This window comes from Carcharodon carcharias, chromosome 8 (assembly GCF_017639515.1).
Source record: "Carcharodon carcharias isolate sCarCar2 chromosome 8, sCarCar2.pri, whole genome shotgun sequence".
NCBI lineage: Eukaryota > Metazoa > Chordata > Chondrichthyes > Lamniformes > Lamnidae > Carcharodon > Carcharodon carcharias.
This window is the reverse complement of record NC_054474.1, coordinates 1,537,569-1,558,506: the sequence shown is the minus strand read 5'-3', so window position 1 is coordinate 1,558,506 and position 20,938 is coordinate 1,537,569.

The window sequence follows — 20,938 nt, the reverse complement described above, 5'->3', positions numbered from 1 at the left end:
ACTGTGATAATGATAAGTTGTGGAAGCAATCAAGTAGCACCAGCCCTATACTAATGGTCCTCAGGCTTAAGTCAACAAATAGCTATTAAAATTGCATGCACCAATTTATTCAATTGCAGGCTGTTTTTCCTTCAGAAAAATTAAAGGGTACGGGGTTTAAATGATTCAACAGCCTGACAGTTCCACAAATCTTATATACTTTTATGCACATTTACATCTACTATTAACAATCGAAAAGGATGCCTGGCCTCACTCAAAGGGCACAAGGCCTCATCCAAAGGGGTACCTGACCTCTGCAAAAGGATACTTGACCTCTCCAAAGAATTCCGGCAGGTTTTAACCTTTCCTGAAATGTCTAAAGCCAACAAACTGTGTTTCAGGAACCTGGCTGAACAAAATTGCTTCTGAGTAAAAGCAGCTGCACTTAGAAATGGGCATCTTCCACCATTAACCATGGATGTGAAAAGTACTACCCACACCCCACCCCCTCAAAAATAGTTGTTGCTGGTTTCAGGTGTGGAAATTCCAGAATAGGGTCTCTGACAACATTTTGACTGAGGTGCAGAGCCCTTCCTTCCCTGCAAAAATTCAGACACTGGTCAAAAAAATTCAAACAAGCTCTGTGGGGTTTGTTCATTAAGTTGTGCAATGTAATTCTGTTATGAATGCAAGACTGAGTTTCAAACACTTAGCAGGTGGATTTAGCTCAGCAGCTGTTTTTAACAAAGCCTTAAAGGGGATTGTGTGCTTTATTTGACTGACAATTTATGAGCAGTTAATGGGATTAAATGTTTTGAGGAGCTTTTTGCATCACTGTTTATTTTCACAGATTAATGAGCACTTGAGAGGAGAGAATGTTTTCCAGGGTAGTTTCAATGGTACTGCGTTTGATTGACTGTTTTCTGAGCTTTGAAGCAGAGCATTTTTTTTTTCAATTGAGTTTTAACAGATGATTTGTTATTATTTTTTGAGCTTTTCCAAGACTTGAGTGTTATTAGAGACTCAAGAAACATAAGAAACCCAAACACGAGGAGACCATTCAACCCCTCGAGCTTACTGTATCATTCAGTAAGACCATGGCTCTGCCTGTGTTTCGAATTCCACATTCCCATCTACCCCGGATAACCTTTGATTCCTTTGCCTAACAAGAATCTTTCTACCTCTTCCTTAAAAATTTTCAATGGCCTCACCTCCACCATCTTCTGAGGCAGAGAATTCCAAAATCACACAACCATCATAGAAAAAAAAAAATCTCCTCACCTCTGTCCCAAAAGGGCGATCCCTAATTTAAAAACAGTGCCCCCTAATTCTGGACTCCTCATAAGAGGAAACATCTTTTCCACTTCCACCTTGTCAATATAGTTCAGGATCTTGTATACTTCAGTAAAATGACCCCTCACTCTTTTAAACTCCAATAGAAACCAGCCCAGTCTGTCCAACCTTTCCCCATCAATCAACCCACTCATTCCAGGTATCAGTCTAATAAACTCCTCTGAACCACCTCCAATGCATTTACATCCTTCTTTAAACAAGGAAACCAAAACTCCACATGGTATTCGAGGTGCAGTCTCACCAATTCCCTGTATAACTGGAGCATAACACCATTTTGTTTATATTCAATTTCTCTCGTAATAAAGGATAGCATTCCATTAGCTTGATTAATTAGTTGCTGTACTGCATACTAACTTTTTGTGACTCATGTACTCGAACACCTGGATCCCTCTGAACCTGAGCGTTATGTAGCCTTTCTCCTTTTAAGTAATACTCTGCTTTTTGTTCTTCCTGCCAAAGTGAACAACTTTTCATTTTTCCACATTAAACTCCATTTGCCTGATATTTGGCCACTCACTCAGCCTATCTATTTCAGTTTGCAATCTCCTTATGTCCTCTTCACAACATACTTTTCTACATATCTTTATGTCATCTGCAAATTTAGCTATCATATCTTCACTCCCCTCATCTACATCATTGATGTAAATCATAAAAAGTTGAGATCCCAGTACAGACCCCTATGGGATGCCGCTCGTCACATCTTGCCAATCAGAAAAAGACCCATTTAAGCATACTCTCTGTTTACTGCCAGCCAGCCAATCTTCTATCCATGCTAATGTGTTACCCCCGACACCATGGCCTGAATCTTCTGGTCGGCGTGCAGGAGCAGGCCCCACTCACTGATGTGTAAAATGAAGTGTGCTGACGTTGGGCACGCATCCCAACATAACCATGCATTATTCCAATCTTCAGTTCGGCAGGTGCGCACCAGAGTTGGGAGTTTCATGAAGGATTTATAAATCAAACACATTTTTAAGTTAAAATTCATTGACATGTCCCAGCTCATCTGACACTGTCACATGATGGGACTTGTCTGAAATTTTTTTTCTTTATTTAAATTTCTCTTAATCAAACTAGTCTGCCTCAGGGAGATCAGTGCACTCTTCCGCGTGCTTCCTGGCAGATGTCACGCTGGGCGGGCCTTAATTGGCCCGCCCATGTAAAATGGGGGCGCCAATCGGGAACCTACCCGCTCATGCCTGCTCCCGCACAAACCCCCTGATGGGGGGAAGATCCTGCCCATGATTTTCCTTTCACAAAACCATGCTGACTCTTCCCTATTACCTTGAGCTTTTCTTAGCGTCCAGCTCTAACCTTCTTAATGACTGATTCTAACACCTTCCCCATGGCAGACATCAAGCTAACTGGCCTATAGTTTCCTATTTTCTGCCTCATTCCTTCTTGAATAGAGGGGTTACATTTGCTACCTTCTAAGCTGATGGAACTTTTCCAGAATCTAGTAAATTTTGGAAAATTAATACAAGCGTATTGACTACCTCATCAGCCACCTCTTTTAAGACTCTACAATGTAGTCCATCAGGACCCAGATACTTGCCAGCCGCAACTCCATCAGTACCATTTCCCAAGTGATTTCAATTTCACCAGGGGGAGGAATTTCTCCCCATCAGCAGGGGGGTTGGGGGGGGTGATTGGGCAGGAGTGGGTGCAGACGTGTGTGCAGCCGATCACTGCCCGCAATCAGCTGTGCACCGCCATTTTATGTGGGTGGGCCAATTAAGCGCTGAGCACTCCCTGTGTGGGCGGGGGAAGTAGGCCGAGTCGGGGCCTTTCACGCATGCACAGAGCTACCTCAGGAAGATCAGTTTGATATTTAAAAAGTTAAATAAAGGGAAAAAAAAATTAGGGCAAATCCCTTCATGTGACAGTGTCACATGAGCTGGGACGTGTCCATGAATTTTATTGAAAATTTTTATTAAAGTTTAAAAACCTTCATGAAACTTCATCCCGCCCGTGGATGAGGTTTCATGATAAATGTGAAGGCTGCCTGGTCTCTTTGCCCACCCAGCAACCTGAAGGTTGGACAAGCAGCTCCGTTAATTATTTTAATTGCTGTTTAAGTGGCCTTAACAGGCCTTTGACAGTCTGGTGGGTGTGCAGCCGACTCCAGTGCGCACCTACCGAACTGGAAATCTACATGACCGATGTCCGACCTCACCGCGCATCATTTTACATTTCAGCAAGCGCCCTCCCCGCTCGCTGACCCAAAGATTCTGGCCCAAGTTCCTCCTTCCCGTTCACCTCCTGATTTACAGCTATTACCGGAATGTTTTTTTGTATCCTCTATAATAAACACAGAAACAAAATATTTGTTTATTTCTTCCACCATTTCCTTATTATCTACTATTAACCGCCCCACTGCCACTCTCTGGAGGACGAACAATCACTTTACTTACTCTTTTCCTTTTTAAATACCTGTAGAAACTCTTGGTCTCCATTTTTACATTCCTATCTAGCTTCCTCTAATACTCTAATTTCTTTCTCCTGATTAACCTTTTAATCATTATCTGCTGTTCTTTAAATTCTGACCAATCATCAGAACTACCACTCATTTTTGTGCAGTTAAACGCTCCTTCCTTAAGTCTGATACTTTCCTTACCATCTTTAGTTAACCACAGATGGTTGATCTTCCCCTTCGAATTTTTCATTATAGTAGGAATATTTTTTTTTGAATATTCTGAAATATCCCCTTAAATGTCTGCCACTGCTTCTCTATTGATCTGTCCCCTAGCCTAGTATCCCAGATCACTTCAGCTAGCTCAGCTTTCATGCCCTCATAGTTGCCCTTATTTAAGTTTAAAATACTGGTCTTAGACTCACTCTTCTTCCTTTGAAACTAGACCTAGTTGATACTGGGTGAGTGGATATCGAGGATGCGTGAAGGGCATGGGGACATGGAGGGGCAGAGGACATGGAGAATACATGGAATACGGAGGGGGTATGGAGGATGCATAGGCAGCATGGATGGGGCATGTGGGCTGGGTTTGATGAGAGTGGTGAAGGGCAAGGGCTAGGGCCCTAATAACCATATAGACAATGTGGCCAATGTCCCCGTAAAAGGAGATGGGCCTTCTGTAACATGGGATTTAAGCACACAGACTGCATAAAGGTTAAAAACGCAGGGTTCCTTTATTCCACCGGCATCAACGCTGCACAAACTCACAAGGGAAAGCTGAACTTCAGGGAGCAAAGTATTTATAGTGAACGCTCACAACTGATATCTTGCCTATTTGTTGCTTCTGTACCCCTCCCCCCCCTCCCCCAAATGCTGTGGCAGACTTGAACTGCTCCAGCTCCGGGATGCAGTTCTGTTCTTCTCTATCTCCATGTGCCTTTTCATACTTAGGGGCATTGCCAGGTATTCTGACTGGTTCTCCAACTCCACTTCCTGGTCCTTTAGTCACTCTCAGGGTTTTCACACTGACATATTCATAGCCTAGGCTCTCACCACATTTACTACTAACAGGTCCTGGGCTTGTCCTTGTTGCTCTCTCTCCCTTTCCTCATGGCATCTGACACTGCCCCTATGTTTGCCAAAGACACCGCTCCCTGCAGAAAGAGGGGCCCGCAGGGGCCGACCAGTTCCTCTGCTCGATGCTCTCCCCCACCATCGCCATCTGCAGTCGAGGGCCCCACTACACTTCTAACCTACCAGCCATCTGCCTCCCTCTGCCTCCATTGCCACCTCCTGCTTTGGGAGGTGGTAGCCCTCACTGTAACCCACCCTGGACTCTGGGAGATGAAAATACCGTGTGAATGGGTTGACTTTCAGAAGTCAGGATCCCAATGTTGGGAAATGGTCCAACTTGAACTACTCAATACAAAAGGGAAAATCTGGCCTCTGGTTCCCTAGTTATTCATAGCTTCTTTTTCTGCCTCACTCTATTGCATACTTTTGCAATTTTTGTCTGTTTTTCAAACACTTTTAAAAATATAAATAAAAATATAAGTATAGTTACAAAATAAAGGATAAATGCCCTACAGTTATTGAAGATACAACTGTTATTGTTAATTAGGAATTATAAACTTATCTAGTCTTGGCTTTATAACATTTCATATTATATCACATGGAGCCTTAGCATAGTGTGGGACCATATTCTTGTACAATGCATTGATCTTTGCTTATTTCAATATAATGCAAGTTTTAACATTATAAATTTATTTTTTGAAACATAATCTTAAAATGTGGAAAGGGTCAATGACCCAGTTCCACATTTCCGATCAATATACACTTCTGACACCATTCAGCACCTCGGAGAATGTGAAAAGATGCCTGTTGAATAATCACATTCTTAATATGCTGAGCCGGTAATAGCTGTTGAATAAAATCGCATCATTTTTTAAAAATTGTTTGTTTCAGAAACAAAAGCATATCCTGGGATAAATTGAAGTAAAAGAGCTATTGCAAACATTAACTATTTAATACAAAAACAGAATTACCTGGAAAAACTCAGCAGGTCTGGCAGCATCGGCGGAGAAGAAAAGAGTTGACGTTTCGAGTCCTCATGACCCTTCGACAGAACTTGAGTTCGAGTCCAGGAAAGAGTTGAAATATAAGCTGGTTTAAGGTGTGTGTGTGGGGGGCGGAGAGATAGAGAGAGAGAGAGGTGGGGGGGTGGTGGTGTGGTTGTAGGGACAAACAAGCAGTGATAGAAGCAGATCATCAAGAGATGTCAACCACAATAGTACAATAGAACACATAGGTGTTAAAGTTAAAGTTGGTGATATTATCTAAACGAATGTGCTAATTAAGAATGGATGGTAGGGCACTCAAGGTATAGCTCTAGTGGGTTTTTTTTTATATAATGGAAATAGGTGGGAAAAGGAAAATCTTTATAATTTATTGGAAAAAAAAAGGAAGGGGGAAACAGAAAGGGGGTGGGGATGGGGGAGGGAGCTTACGACCTAAAGTTGTTGAATTCAATATTCAGTCCGGAAAGCTGTAAAGTCCCTAGTCGGAAGATGAGATGTTGTTCCTCCAGTTTGTGTTGGGCTTCACTGGAACAATGCAGCAAGCCATGGACAGACATGTGGGCAAGAGAGCAGGGTGGAGTGTTAAAATGGCAAGCGACAGGGAGGTTTGGGTCATTCTTGCGGACAGACCGCAGGTGTTCTGCAAAGCGGTCGCCCAGTTTACGTTTGCTCTCTCCAATGTAGAGGAGACCACATTGGGAGCAACGAATGCAGTAGACTAAGTTGGGGGAAATGCAAGTGAAATGCTGCTTCACTTGAAAGGAGTGTTTGGGTCCTTGGACGGTGAGGAGAGAGGAAGTGAAGGGGCAGGTGTTGCATCTTTTGCGTGGGCATGGGGTTGTGCCATAGGAGGGGGTTGAGGAGTAGGGGGTGATGGAGGAGTGGACCAGGGTGTCCCGGAGGGAGCGATCCCTACGGAATGCCAATAAGGGGGGTGAAGGGAAGATGTGTTTGGTGGTGGCATCATGCTGGAGTTGGCGGAAATGGCGGAGGATGATCCTTTGAATGCGGAGGCTGGTGGGGTGATAAGTGAGGACAAGGGGGACCCTATCATGTTTCTGGGAGGGAGGAGAAGGCGTGGAGGGCGGATGCGCGGGAGATGGGCCGGACACGGTTGAGGGCCCTGTCAACGACAGTGGGTGGAAAACCTCGGTTAAGGAAGAAGGAGGACATGTCAGAGGAACTGTTTTTGAATGTAGCATCATCGGAACAGATGCGACGGAGGCGAAGGAACTGAGAGAATGGGATGGAGTCCTTACAGGAAGCGGGGTGTGAGGAGCTGTAGTCGAGATAGCTGTGGGAGTCGGTGGGCTTGTAATGGATATTGGTGGACAGTCTATCACCAGAGATTGAGACAGAGAGGTCAAGGAAGGGAAGGGAAGTGTCAGAGATGGACCACGTGAAAATGATGGAGGGGTGGAGATTGGAAGAAAATTAATAAATTTTTCCAAGTCCCGACGAGAGCATGAAGCGGCACCGAAGTAATCATCGATGTAAAGGAGAAAGAGTTGTGGAAGGGGGCCGGAGTAAGACTGGAACAAGGAATGTTCCACATACCCTTAAAGAGACAGGCATAGCTGGGGCCCATGCGGGTACCCACAGGCACACCTTTTATTTGGAGGAAGTGAGAGGAGTTGAAGGAGAAATTGTTCAGCGTGAGAACAAGTTCAGCCAGACGGAGGAGAGTAGTGGTGGATGGGGATTGTTCAGGCCTCTGTTCGAGGAAGAAGCTAAGGGTCCTCAGACCATCCTGGTGGGGGATGGAGGTGTAGAGGGATTGGACGTCCATGGTGAAGAGGAAGCGGTTGGGGCCAGGGAACTGGAAATTGTTGATGTGACGTAAGGTGTCAGAGGAATCACGGATGTAGGTGGGAAGGGACTGGACAAGGGGAGAGAGAAGGGAGTCAAGATAATGAGAAATGAGTTCTGTGCTATTTAATGATAGTTTTGATTAATGAGCCCATAATTCCTTGTCAGGTTCAATGATGAAATGAAATCACAAAGATGAACTTTCTAGTTCCTCCACAAGGCAGTGCTAAATGTTCCCTATTTAGCAGAATTCATTAGCAAGGCCCTGTAAAAACTCATTTGTGCACCATCATAATCTGGTCAGTAACTGGTTGAAAATAAATCCACCAAACCCTTCATTGGCAATGGGTTAATAACTCTGTAAAAAATAGCACACAAAGGAATTTTACAGGAATGGCTTCCTAGTTTCTACCAAAGGAAAGACCATCTTCCTTTAGGGAGGGCTCATGGAGCCAGGGAGTCCTTTCAAAATAAATTACTTGTTCCATTATGTTTCTTGTCTGAACTATGCAGAACTAAACTTTCAATTGGCTGCCTGTTCCTCAACCACACATTATTGTATGTTTGATGAAAACTCAGCTGTTTGTCACCATTGAAGGAGTTTGTGATGGGACCAACAAGGATTTAGAACCACGATTGCTGAGGAAGGTGGTACGAGTTATACAGGTCGCCAACTGCTCTGTGTGTCTGAAAGTGATGGGCAGCTCCTGAATCACCTTCACAGCAATTGCTGTAGTGCAATGTTTGGTCAGCAGGGTGAGCAATTCCAGTGGAGAAAGCTGCTTAATCGTGTCTTCCTTCTTGCAGGGGGTGTTTTATTCAATGGCCAGACTACAAGAGGATTAACTCATTCAATTGAGAAAGCTGTGTGTCTGTGAGATGTATAAAATGGCTGCTGCAGTTGGGTTCCATATGGTCTGAAAAGAAATACAGAACTTTATTCTTTTGCCATTTGTAAAAATTGACTCACTGCTGAGTCAAAAAAGATGGCTGCTATAAGTCACATGAGTACAGGGTTGGTCCTTTGTTCTGGGAGTTACCCCCAGGAGGCAAGCTGGCGGAATCTCACACCCTGGGTTTTGAATGTGAAATAAACTTTGAGTTAATCATAACATGAGTTTGCTGCGGGTTATTAACAAATTGGATCACACAAAGCGAGGGCATAGGAAAACACACATCGCATACTTTAAAAATAATTTGAAACACCTCTGCTTACACAGAGCTGGAGTGAGAAAGTCAATCCAGTTTTTCCCTCTCTTTCCTGTCTGTAACACTGTCCAAAAACCTTTATTTATACATCACAACATCAGAGGTAACTTGACTGTGGCAAGCCACAATGCCCAAAGATATTTATTCAAAATTCATCCTTCCCATAAAAAGAAAAAATGCATGCAAGTTACACAACATACTTAGTCCATAAGGAAAATTATCATGCACAAAAAAAAAATGTTTTCCTTTCTAGCCTATTCCGGTTTTGTTTGGCCCTACACAGGCATTGTACACAGGAGAAGGTAGTTAATTGAAGTAGCTGGGGTCTCACTCAGCAGCTGGAGAGCCAATGAGAGCTTCACATCACCTCTTATTGGGAAGATCCACCATTTTAAGTGCCAATCTGACATTGAATTGGGCAGTGGCAGGTCTTCCCTGCGATCAAGACCCCAAGGATGAAAATTCCGCCCCTGAGAACTGCAGCCAATAAATAATCCATTCCTTCCCAATATTCCTCAGCTGTGGTTCCTCTAATGAAGCTGAACCTGGAAGGAGTGTTTTGGCCCCTTTATTTCCCCCATCTTCACCATCCAAGGGCCCAAACTCTCCTTTCAAGTGAAGCAGCATTTCACTTGTACTTCCCTCAATGTAGTCTACTGCATTCGCTGCTCCCAATGCGGTTTCCTCTACATTGGAGAGACCAAAAGCAGACTGGGTGACTGCTTTGCAGAACACCTTCGGTCTGTCCGCAAGCATGACCCAGACCTCCCTGTCACTTGCCATTTCAACACTCCACCCTGCTCTCTTGTCCACATGTCTGTCCTTGGTCTGCTGCATTATTCCAGTGAAGCTCAACGCAAACTGGAGGAATAGCACCTCATCTTCCGACTAGGCACTTTACAGCCTTCCGGGCTGAATATTGAGTTCAACAATTTTAGATCATGAACTCTATCCTCTATCCCCACCCCCTTTCTGATTTTCCCCCTCCTTTTTGTTTTTTCCAATAATTTATATAGATTTTCCTTTTCCCACCTATTTCCATTATTTTTAAATGTATTTCTATCCATTGTTTTATCTTTGCCTTTTAGCCTATTTCATTCCCTTCCCCCCAACACACCCCCACTAGGGCTACCTGTACCTTTATTATCACATTCCTTGGATAATATCACCACCTTCAACACCTCTCTGTCCTTTTGTCTGTGACATCTTTTGGTTATCTGCACCTATCACTGGCCCTCTATCCAGCTCTACTTGTCCCACCCCCCGCCCCCTTAAACTAGCTTATATTTCACCTCTTTTCTATTTTTCCTTAGTTCTGTTGAAGAGTCATACGGACTCGAAACGTTAACTATGTTCCTCTCCACAGATGCTGTCAGACCTGCTGAGTTTTTCCAGGTATTTTTGTTTTTGTTTTAAATAATTCCTGATACTATTTTTAGCTAATCAAAGAATTGGTACCGCTGTAAGGTGAGAATTTAATTTGTCTTCTTTGAATTCATAGGTTCATTAATTCATTGCTATTAGATCCCTTTGCTGGACTGTAGCTTCCTTCTTCTGTTAGAAATCCTGAGAAGGTAAATTTGGAAACAAAATTCTGATAGGTTACTCTCATGATAATTGTGGTTGTGGACTCAAGTACTAGACATTATACGGTACACTGTACTATTTATGGGGTCACCTGGCCTGGGAGTTGAAGGTCTGGTAGCTCATGTTGGAATCTGTCTTGATAGAATTCAGCTACTGCAGGTATGTGTTCATGTTAGGAAAAAGTGTTATCAATAAAGTTCGCTCAGCTACACTGTCAATGGCCCGGTGTGCATCATTAAAAACAAGAAACAAGACAGTTATCATCAGTACACAGCAGGACTCTGCAAGGACTTGCACTGTGCTTCCTCTGTTGCAATGATCAATGCTGCTTAAGGCTGGAATGAACATTCTGTTCACAAAAATAATCACAGCTGATAGGACCTTAGGAAGCTAAATGCTTGAGAGCCATGTTGTGAAAGAGGTTGGGACATGCAGTTGATGACTTAGAGCTGCCAAAATTTTGCTCGATAGACATGACAATATACAAGCAAGAGAATATTCAGTGAAGAAATAGCTTCCAATACATAGAACTACACAATCACACAGTTCAGAAGAGGCCCTTGGCCCATTGAGTCTGCACCAACACGTGAGAAACACCTGACCTACCTACCTAATCCCATTTGCCAGCAATTGGCCCATAGCCTTGAATGTTATGATGTGCCAAGTGCTCATCCAGGTACTGTTTAAAGGATGTGAGGCAACCCGCCTCCACCACCCTCCCAGGCAGCACATTCCAGACTGTCACCACCCTCTGGGTAAAAAAGTTTTTCCTCACATCCCCCCTAAACCTGCTGCCCCTCACCTTGAACTTATGCCCCTTTGTGACTGACCCTTCAACTAAGGGGAACAGCTGCTCCCTATCCACCCTGTCCATGCCTCTCATAATCTTGTACACCTCGATCAGGTCGCCCTTCAGTCTTCTCTGCTCCAACGAAAACAACCCAAATCTATCCAACCTCTCTTCATAACTTAAACGTTTCATCCCAGGCAACATCCTGGTGGATCTCCTCTGCACCCCCTCCAGTGCAATCACATCCTTCCTATAATGTGACGACCAGAACTGCACACAGTACTCCAGCTGTGGCCTCACCAAGGTTCTATACAACTCCAACACGACCTCCCTACTTTTGGGATCTATGCCCCGATTGATAAAGGCAAGTGTCCCCTGTGCCTTTTTCACAACCCCACTAACATGCCCCTCTGCCTTCAGAGATCGATGGACACACACGGCAAGGTCCCTTTGTTCCTCAGAATTTCCTAGTGTCATGCCATTCATTGAATACTTCCTTGTCAAATTATTCCTTCCAAAGTGTATCACCTCACACCTTTCAGGGTTAAATTCCATCTGCCGCTTATTTGTCCATTTTACCATCCTGTCTATATCCTCCTGGAGCCCAAGACACTCAATATCATTGTTAACCACCCGGCCAATCTTTGTGTCATCCGAAAACTTACTAATCCTACCCCCCACATAGTCATCTATGTTGTTTATATAAATGACAAATAATAGGGGACCCAGCACAGATCCCTGTGGTACACCACTGGACACTGGCTTCCAGTCACTAAAGCATCCTTTTGTCATCACCCTCTATCTCTTACAACTAAGCCAATTTTGAATCCACCTTATCAAATTACCCTGTATCCCATGTGCATTTGCCTTCTTTATAAGTCTCCCATGTGGGACCTTGTCAAAGGCTTTGCTGAAATCCATATAAACTACATCAACTACACTCCCCTCATCTACACACCTGGTCACCTCCTCAAAACATTCAATCACATTTGTTAGACATGACCTCCCTCTGACAAAGCCATGCTGACTACCCCTGATCAAACCTTGCCTCGCCAAGTGGAGATAGATTCTCTCCTTCAAAATTTTCTCCAGTAGTTTCCCTACCACTGACGTGAGACTCACTGGCCTGTAGTTCCCTGGCTTATCTCTACAACCCTTCTTACATAGCGGAACCACATTAGCTGTTCTCCAGTCCTCTGGCATCTCCCCCATGGCCAGAGAGGAATTAAAACTTTGGGTCAGATCCCCTGCGATCTCCTCCCTTGCCTCCCTCAGCAGTCTGGGACACAAATCATCTGGACCTGGAGATTTGTCCACTTTTATGCCTGCCATCACCTCCAATACCTTGTCACCCCCTGTATCAATTTGCTCAAGAACCTCACAGTATCTCTCCCTGAGTTTATTACCTTCATCCTCATTCTCTTGGGTGAATACGGAGGTGAAGTATTCATTCAACACTCTAGCAATGTCCTCTGGCTCCACCCATAGATTGCCCCCTTGGTCCCTTATAGGCCCTACTCTTTCCCTGGTTATCCTCTTCCCATTGATATACTTATAGAATATCTTGGGATTTTTCCTACTTTTACCAGCCAGAGCTTTCTCATATCCCTTCTTTGCTCTCCTAATTGCTTTCTTAAGCTCCCCCCTGCACTGTCTGTACTCCACTAATGCCTCCATTGATTTGTTTCCCCTGTACCTGCTAAAAGCCTCTCTTTTCCTTCTCATCGTATCCTGAATATCTCTTGTCATCCATGGTTCTCTGGGCCTGTTAGTCCTTCCTATCACCCTAGAGGGAACATGTTGTGCCTGCACCCTCCCCATTTCCTTTTTGAACACCCCCCACTGCTCGTCTGTAGATTTCCTCACAAGTAGGTGGGCCAGATCCTGTTTTATTTTACTAAAATCCGCTCTCCCCCAATCCAAAACATTTTTTTGCAACTTGCATAAGAAGAACATAGCCACAGGAGGAGGCCATTCAGCCATTCAAGCCTATTCTGCCATCCATTAGACCATAGCTGATCTGCATCTAAATTATTTCCATGCACATTGATCCCATAACACTTAACATACCTACCTTTTATATAACATATCTGCATTATTCTATATAATATATCTATATTCTACATAATATACCTTAACATAACTAGCTTCTCAGTCATGAAACGTTCAACTGACCCCAGTCTCAACTGCTTCTTGGGGGAGACTTCCAGATTCCCACCCTCCTCACTGTGTGAAGAATTGCTTCCTGACCTCACCCCTGAACAGCCTAACTCTAATTTTAAGATTATGCCCCATTTTTCTGGAGTCCCCAACAGTGAACCCAGTTTCCACTGATTCTATCAACTCCTTTAATCATTTTGTATCTTAATTAGATTGCCCCCTAATCCTCTGTGCTCAAGATAATACAGGCCTATATTTGTGAAGCTGTACCTAATCCTAAGCCATGGTGTGGTGCCCAGAACTGAACGCAGATAGAGTCTAACCAGAGTTTTATACAACTATGGCATAATTTCCTGCACTTATATTCCCATCCCCTGCCCTTGAAATAAAAGCCAACATTCCATGTCCCTTAGGGAATTGAACACCTTCAAGGAAATCTGTCATCCTTCCCTGGTCTGGCCTACATGTGACTCCAAACCTACAGCAATGTGGTTGACTCTTAACTGCTCTCTGAACAAGCGCAATTAGAGATGGGCAATAAATGCTACATCCCATAAATGAATAAAATAAACTAAACTCACAGTTTCAGCTGATGTTCAATAGTAAGGCCGTTATATAAAAATCCTCAAATGTTTGAATTATCTTGAATTTTCTGTTGTTTTCTGTTTGGCTGTATTACTCCATCAACAAGAAAGAGTTTGACTGTCCCAGAGTCTTTGATCCAGCGCTGCCCTGCTTCCAGTATGATTGAAACAGATATTTCTGTGGCCAAGCACTGAGCCCAGTTGGACCTTTGATCATTTCCTTTTATCCAGAACCATTCTCACCAAATCCTCCTTCACGTTTTCAGATCAATTCAGGTTGAACCTATCATTTAAGTAAAAAGAAGGGTTTGAGTAAAAGAAAATAGAACCAGCTTATTCGCTTGATTGTTACCTGTCATTCACATGCTATACTGCCAGCCATTTAAATGTACGGAGCTGTATACATCTATAATGTGACATAGATCAACATATACAGACATATATAGGCTCAGGCAGCTGCCATGACACAGCAAAGACCAGAATTTTACGCTATCCCACTGGTGGGTTTTTAGGCAAAGTGGGCTGGGGGAGCGTGAAATTGAAAGGAGGCGTTCTCCTCCAGGTTCCTGCTCACTCCGACCACACAGCAATTTTACACTGGGGTGGACGGGGCCTCTTTCAGGAAGCCCACACTTGCCCCAGTTCAGGACCTTAAAAGTGGTCAATTGATGCTCATTCGAGCGTGTAATGGCTGCGGGACACTCGGAGTCAGTGGAGATGTCCCCCGCTGATTATCCAGATGGTGGGAAGGGAGACCCCGCCATCTGAAAAATTCAGGCCATAGAATCATAGAACGTTACAGCAGAGATAGAAGGGAATCTGCACATCATGCCAATGCCAGCTCTTTAAATGAATTATCTAGTTAGACACACTCCCTGACTCTAATGCCATCGCCTTGCGATGTTTTCATCCCTTCCTGTATTTATCCAATTCCCATTTGAAAGCTGTGATTATATGTGCTCCCACCATGTTCTCAGACAGTGACATTTGTGAAATAATTCCAGGGCTTTGGAATTCCATTCCCCCATCTGGAGTTTCATTCCAAGCATTGATTGCTTTTCCTGAATTGTGGAGACATAGAGGTTTACGGTGAGAGGAAGGCCAATTGACTGATTTGGGGGTATTTAAACTTTTAAGAACAGGTACGTTTGGGTTTGGTGACTTCACTTTGCTAGGGTCCTTGATGCCACACTCGGTCAAATGCAGCCTTGACATCAAGTGCAGTCACTCTCATCTCACCTTGGGAGTTCAGTTCTTTTGTCCATGTTTGGATTAAGACTGTAATGAAGTCAGGAGCTGAGTGACTCTGGCAGAACCAAAATGAACACTTGATAGCACTGTTGATGACCCCTTCCATTACTTTACTGATGATAGAGAGTAGACTGATGGGGCAGTAATTGGCTGGGTTGGATTTGTCCTGCTTTTTGTGTGCAGGACATACCTGGGCAATTTTCCACATAGCTGGGTAGATGCCAGGGTTGTAGCTGTACTGGAACAGCTTGGCTAGGGGCGCAGCAAGTTCTGGAGCACAAGTCTTCAGTCCTATTGCTGGAATATTGTCAGGGCCCACAGCCTTTGCAGTATCCAGTGCCTTCAGCCATTTCTTGCTCTCAATGTCAGACCCAGCTTTGGGATGAAGTTCAAGTCTATGATGGCTTTGGAGTTGGATAAATTTTTTATTCTGATGTTAAAAAAAGCAGAAGAAATAAAACAAAATTAATACTTAAAATTGAAGTCGGTGAAAAAAGAGGTCGGAGAAGGAATAAGCCTTTATGCCCATGGCTTGGCTTTATATCCCTTAATACCCTTGGCGATCTAGCGATCTCAGATTTAAAGTTATTAATTGAGCTAACATCTACCCTTTGCAGGAGAGAATTCCACATTTGTACCACCCTTTGGGTGAAAAAATGTTTCCCAGTCAGTTTCCTGAATGGCTTGTCTCTGATTTAAACCTTGTCCTCTTGCTCCCCTAGCAGCAGAAAAAGTTTTGTTTTATAATGAATGCAAGGATAACCCTTGCCTTCTCTTCCCTTCTACAAACCAATTCTTAAAGCACTCTCCTTGCCCCCTTCACCTGCACCTCCAACTGTAATAAGGAACTCAGACATTTTTGTCACAAAGTTTGAGACTATCCATTCACCTGCTTCTAACACTTCACTCCCTTCTGCTAACCCTCAGGACAGACTTCCCCAAATATTCCGTTGACCTAGTCCTTTACTCACATCTTTCTCTTGATTCGATTCCACCTATTGCAATGCTCTTTCCAATCTCATATTGTCCACGAGACCCAACCTTGCCCCTTCAACACTATCCCAGCTAAACTGTTGATCACTCACCTTTCGTAACCAGGCCCTATGTTAGTTGATACTGTTTATGGTTCCTTTTCCTCAGTTATTTCCTCCCTTCCAATCTGCTGTCATTACCACATCCTCAAAAAAACTACTTTTGACCTTTGTGTGCCTGCAAAAGTTGGAGACATTTCCAAATTCCCTTTTCTTTCCAATGTCCTTTAATGTCTTGTTGCCGCTCAAATCCATGCCAATCTTTCGCAAAATTCTATGTTTGTCATTTTTGAATCCCACCAATCAGGTTTCTGCCCCTGCCACAATATTGAAAAGGCGCCAACCTGATCCCAAATACTATCCAAAATGAGTCTGACCATAATTAACTATTACTGCTCATCCTTATCGATTCTTCTCCAACCTTTGACACAGTTAAACACTCAGGCTCCCTCCCACGCCTCTCCACTGATGTCCAGGTGGGTGAAACTGCCCTCACTTGGTTTAATTCTTATCTATATAAGCCCAGATCTTCTGGTCAGAGACCGGATGTACCTCGGAGGATGATTTATGGGAAATCCTCTGAAGTCCCAACGAGGCAAGGACGCCCCTGGAATTGTCCAGGAAGTTTCAGCTTCCGAAAGGCAATTTCCCTGCCCACTCACCCCACCCCTCATCCCCCAGGACTGGAAAAGTCTCCAACTCTGAGATAAAGTCGGAGACTTCGGAGGGTTCCAACTCACTTATCTGGATAGATACCCAGGAAATATTAGACAGGGAAAGACCATGTCAAACTCCTGGGTAACTATACAACTGATGTCCCGACTCCCTAATGACCCTCTGACTCCCCTCCCGACAATCCGACTCCACCCTGACACCCCCACCCTCAACCTCCGACTCCCTCCTTAACCCTCTAACTCCTCCCCAAACCTCCACCTCCAGACTCCTCCCTGACCTCTGACCCAGCCCCATCAATTCCATTCAAAATCAAAGAATTTCCAAATCAAATCACCCCTTAACCTTTGAAATTTCAAAGAATACAAATTCAGTTCATGTAATCTCTCCTCACAATTTAACACTTGGAGGCGTGGGTAACACTCTGGTGAATCTGTGCTACATTCCATTGAAGGCTTCTCAAAATTCCCACGTTTTTCATTGCCATAAAAGTCCAAAAATCATATCCTTGATGATGAGGACCCAACTGCTGAGTTAAGTGTAGAACCCTGCAGACAGGAGGCTGGGCCCATTAGGGTCTGGGCATGCCCGGGCTTGTTGAGTGCAGTGTGGATTTTTGCCTGGAATCAGAAAACGAGAGGAGACAGAATACGCATTCTTCCCTTTAAAACAATCAACCCAGAGAAAGACTTCATCTTACACGAAACTAAAGTCCATCAAAATCTTGCATAAATAATCGCTACTAACTACTAAGGCAGGAAGGCAGCAATCAATGCAATTATGCCAACCTATCAATACACCACATATACAATGGCTTTCAGTTCAAGACTAGTTACGGGGACAAGAAGACAATGATAAACATCATGCGAGCCCATTAAAAACAACGAGACAACAATCACCTGAAGAATCCCACCAAAATCAGACAAAGAACTAACTTTGATTTGGATTTCAGATGAGAAATTCAAAAAAACAGTATAACTGGTTGACCAGTTATGAAGGGAAGGAGGGGGAACGGTTGAAGCAGAGGTTAACCAGGGAGAGGTAGCTGAACCAAGCAGTGGGAGGAGATCTAGAGGTTTGCAGGCCCGCAGGCAACATCATGGCGAGGGGCACGGGGCGGCAGGCTCAACCGAAGACAACAAGGCCGCAACCGCAGCCTCCACAAAGATCAACCACCCACAGCCGCGCCCTCCACCCAACTGAAGAACCTTTGTAGATTCCACAGACCAAATCCAGGTGGAGACGGCAGATCCCAGAGGAAACAAAGAGCATACTCCAAAACTGCAACTGGCTTACCTGGCTGGATTTCCAACTGTCAAGGAACCCAGGTTGGTGAGCATGATCCCTGACCTCTCTTAGTTCAATTTAGTTAGGGTTTGGGGTCAGGACAAGGGTGAGGGGATTAGTAGAGTGATTTTCCCTCGTTATGCCGTGTGTTCCCCATTCTTAACTAAGCGTACTTTGTAGGTCTGTATAATCTCAGTGTAATCCTAATGTTATAAGTTCATTTGTGACTTCAATAAACTCAGTTTTTTTTCTTGCACCAAAACCAGTTGTCTGCTGCACTTTGTCACAACCCCCAAATAAGTCCAAGGTCTAGAACCCAGACAGTGGGAGCAATTCAGACCGCTCAGAAGTCAGAGGTGAAGCTGACATACTCCAACACCATCCAAGGCCAATATCTCCTTTCTATCTTACTATTCCCAGAACTGTACATCATGCCTCTGATCAGGGAATGTACAACTGGAGCTAAACCTCCTCCCCTTGACATTCCAGCCTTCTAGGCTATAAAACCATAAGACGTAGGAGCAGATGTAGGCCATTCGGCCCATCGAGTCTACTCTGCCTTTCAATGAGATCATGGCTGATCTGAAAACCCTCAAGTCCACTTTTCTGTCTTTTCCCCTTGATTCCCTTACTGATTAAAAATCTGTCTATCTCAGCCTTGAATATACGTAACAACACAGCTTCTACAGCCCTCTGCGGTAAAGAATTCCACAAATTGACTACCCTCTGGGAGAAGAAATTACTCCTCATCTCTGTCTTAAATGGGTGACCCCTTACTCTGAGATTATGCCCTCTGGTCCTAGACTCTCCCAAAAGGGAAAACAACCTCTCAGCATCAAACCTGTCAAGCCTCCTAAGAATCTTACATGTTTCAATAAGGTCACCTCTCATTCTTCTAAACTCCAATGAGTTCAGGCCCAACCTACTCAACCTCTCCTCATAAGAAAATCCCACCATACCCGGAATCAACCTAGTGAACCTTCTCTGGTCTGCCTCCAATGCCAGCATATATTTCCTTAGGTATGGGAACAAAACTGTTCACAGTATTCTAGGTGTGGTCTAACTAGTGTTTTGTATAGTTTTAGCAAAACTTCCCTATTTTTATACTCCATCCTCTTTGAAATAAAAGCCAACATTCCATTTGCCTCCTGCTGAACTTGTATGTTAGCTTTTTGGGATTTGTGCACGAGGACCCTCAATCCCTCTGTGCTGCAGCTTTCTTCAGTCCTTCTCCATTTAAATAATATTCACCTCCTCTATTCTTCCTGCCAAAGTGCATTACCTCACATTTTGATTATAAACATGAGCATTTCATGAGCTTTTCTAATTATGGGTGCACTTGAATATGTACATGGGCTTCAAAAAATCTCTTTGCTCTTTCACAGGTCCAGGCTTTTCAGCATTGAATATATTCTCAGAACTGTCCTGTTTTGGTCCATAATGGACGAAGCTACACTTGGCAGCATTGATTCCATCTGCCACAGCTTCACCCTCAATTAATCTGACAATGTTTTTCTGTAATTATATTAAAAGAGGAAGCGAGGGAGGGAGGCAGGAAATAATGAAGGAATTTAATATAAAAGCAAAATACTGCGGATACTGGAAATCTGAAACTAAAACATAAATAGCTGGAAAAACTCAGCAGGTGTAACAGCATCAAGTGGAGAGAAAAACAGAGTTAACGTTTCGAGTCCATATGACTCTTCTTCAGAGCCGGAATTTAACATTAACAAAGGGATTATAGATTAGAAAGAAAATAGAAAGAGAGCAGTTTCTATAGAGAATACAAATAAATACAACACTAAATTAGGAAGTGCAGTCAAAAAAAATAAAAAATACAAACTGTTGAGCAAACTTGCAGAATCATTAATTATTCATTTGCCAATAAAATTGAATAAAGACAAACAGGAGGTGGTTTATTTTGGTCGGAAGAATAAAAAGGACAGATCCTGCTTGGACATTTGTTGGAAATATTGTGGAGAAACAAAGGGACCTGTGGGTACAGATACAAAATTGACTAAAAGTAGCAAATACATCACTGCAGGAGTTCCTCAGGGTAGTGTCCTCAGGCCAACCATCTTCAGCTGCTTCATCAATGACCTTCCTTCCATCATAAGGTCAGAAGTGAGGATGTTCACTGATGATTGCACAATGTTCAGCACCATTTGCGACTCCTCAGATCCTGAAGCAGTCCATGTTCAAATGCAGCAAGACCTGGACAATACCCAGGCTTGGGTTGACAAGTGGCAAGTAACATTTGCACCACACTAGCACCAGGTAATAACCAACTCCAACAAGAGACAATCTAAACATCACCCCTTGTCATTCAATGGCATTGCCATTTCTCAATACCTCACTATCAACATTCTGGGGTTACCATTGACTAGCCATATAAACACTTTGGCTACAATAGCAGGGCAGAGGCTAGGAATCCTGCAGTGAGCAAACTGACTCCCCAAAGGCAGTCCACCATCTTCAAGGCACAAGTCAGGAGTGTGATGTAATACCCTCCACTTGCCTGAATGAATGTAGCTCCAGCAAAACTCAGGAAGCTTGACACCGTCCAGGACAAAGCAGCCGCTTGATTGGCACCACATCCACAAACATTTACTTTGTCCACCACTGACATACAGTAGCAGCAGTGTGTACCATCTACAAGATGCACTGCAGGAATTCACCAAGGCTCCTTAGACAGCGCTTTTTAAACCCATGACAATTACCACCTAGAAGGACAA